Below are 2,381 nucleotides of genomic sequence, written 5' to 3' on the forward strand. Positions count from 1 at the left end.
GGAGTGATAGCGTCGCGTCGCTCGCGCGTGAGATCAGAAGAAGAGGACGCGGAGGAGAGTTCGGTCTCTCCTGATGTTGAACGCGAACTCACTTCGCGAACCTGAAAACTTTCTGCGCTCGGGGTTTTTATAATTCATTTCTTAGCTGGATTCGATCTTCAGGCGATGGTTGGCGTTGTTCAGGTAACGGATAGATCGCGTCGCGGATGAAGCGCGAGGCAGGTGCGTTTATCGGCGATGATGATGATGATGATGATGATGGATGGCTGCTCTTCATCTCCGTCAGAACATGAACTTCAGTCCCGTCGCACCGAGCTGCCGGAGGCTTCGTGGAGGTTTGGCCGCTGATGGGTTCGTGATCGCGGGGATGTCGATGGTTCTGCTGGGGTCGGACGGTCTCGGAGCGCGCGGAGCCTCAGTTCGCGGTAAATATTATGATTCCGCTCTTGACGCTGAGCTCAACTTCCTGCGCTTTCAGCTGCGTTTCTCTCTCCTCCATGGAGATAAATGTTGAGGTGAACACTGAAGTAAATGTTGAGGTGAACACTGGGGTAAATGTTGAGGTAAATGGCGGTTGTGGTGAATTGAACGTATGTTGACGGAAGCGCGCGAGCGGCGTCTTTGATGTCACCTGACTGGCGTGTGTGGCGGCGCTTTGATGTCTGCTATTGAAGGCTGTAAAACACACACACACACAGACAGACAGACAGACAGACAGAGAGAGAGACAACACAACACTCAGTCACTCATATACTTGTATCTATCTATCTAACATATCTCTCTCACTATACATTATTTATATATATATATGTATATGTATGTATGTGTGTGTGTGTGTGTGTGTGTGTGTGTGTACACATAAATATTTAATGTTTTGGGGTTTTTTTTTTTTCTAAAGAAGCCTCTTCCTTAGACCATGCCTATTTATATCTCATCCAATGTATAGCACAACGGTAAAGTTTTATTTTGTTTTTATTTTTAGTTAAAATATTATTTTAACTTACATTTGAAGAGTTATTCGAAACTTATTAAGTATTTTATTTCGGTGTATTTGCAGCACCATCACTCCAGTCTTCAGCGTCACGTGATCCATCAGAAATCATAATAATGTACTGATTTGCTGCTCAAGAGACATTTATTCTATTGATGAATAGAAAGTTGAGTAGAACAGCGTTTGTCTGAGATAGAAATCTGTCTTTTTTTGAATCGATCATCTGATACTTAAACGTAAAACTAAGTTTGAATCACATCTTATAGATATTTTTAATAAAGTGTAGTGAGTTTTGCAGCTGCGTGTGCGTGCGTGCGTGCGTGCGTGTGTGTGTGAGTGTGTGTGTGTGTGTGTGTGTGTGTGTGTGTGTGTGTCCAGTGCTCTCCTCTCCTCATAAAGCCTGTAGTTGTAAGAAAAGGACAGCTGAGATGTGAGCGGCTCTCTCTGGAAATCGATGCTTGGTGAACACTCAGCACTTTCTGCTGCTCTCTGAAGCTGTGTGTGATTTGTCATGTCTTTCTCTGCGTCAGTTCCTCATTCTGCTCGTGTGCGAGCTGTTAAGCGTGTTCTGTCGCCAGCAAATAACTGTTAAAATGATCAGATCTGAGTTTTCAGCAGCCTTCGGTGTCACGCGATCCTTTAGAAATCACGATAGCATGCTGATCTGCGGCTCAAGAAATATTATCATCAATGTAATTCATTTAATATTTTTGTGGATGCATTAAGATAAAATAAATAGAAAGTTAAAAAGAAGAGCATTTACTTTAAATAATGTTATTTACTAACAGTATGAATATATTTACTGTCACTTTTAACCTATTTAATGCATCCTTAATAAATAAAATTATGAAGAAAAAAATGAACGGTTACATAAATAACTTTACGTTTAAGCCAGAAACACAGAAATGTAGTTTTGCAAAAAAAAAAAAGATTTAGTACCATAAACTTTTGAACGGTGTATTCGATAACCGCTAATAATAATAAATTTTTCTTTAACAAATCAGAATATTATAATGGTTTCTGTCGGGTCATGTGACACTGAAGGCTACATAACAGTGCTGAAAATTCAGCTGCGCTTCACAGAAATAAATGACATTTTAACAGATATTCACGTACAACGTGGTCGTTTCCCATCATAAAAATATTTAGCTTTTTTTACTGTATTTCTGATTTAAGTGACTTTCACTTACAGTCACGATGTCAATCTTCTGGTTGCTAAGCAGTTTTCTCTTTGCATCCTCACTAATCACTTTTTATCTGCCGAGGATGTGGTGTGTAGTTATAGGCAGGCTGAAACCGGCCTAATGGCTCGTTGTGTTTTTACAGGATAAAGACTGGCTGGAGCTGGAGGGTAGTTATTAAAGCGCGCTGAGTGATTTCCGCCTCTCTT

General features: G+C 40.8%; 1 protein-coding gene across 1 annotated transcript in view; it reads left to right on the forward strand.

Moving 5' to 3' along the window:
* Positions 1-2,381, forward strand: part of LOC122333885 (protein FAM222A) — an 18,096-nt gene continuing 15,715 nt past the window's right edge. Inside the window, 1 exon segment of the mRNA XM_043231732.1 lies at positions 1-425. The gene's annotated coding sequence lies outside the window, so the exon portion shown is untranslated.

This window comes from Puntigrus tetrazona, unplaced genomic scaffold (assembly GCF_018831695.1).
Source record: "Puntigrus tetrazona isolate hp1 unplaced genomic scaffold, ASM1883169v1 S000000401, whole genome shotgun sequence".
In the NCBI taxonomy this organism is placed as follows: Eukaryota; Metazoa; Chordata; class Actinopteri; order Cypriniformes; family Cyprinidae; genus Puntigrus; species Puntigrus tetrazona.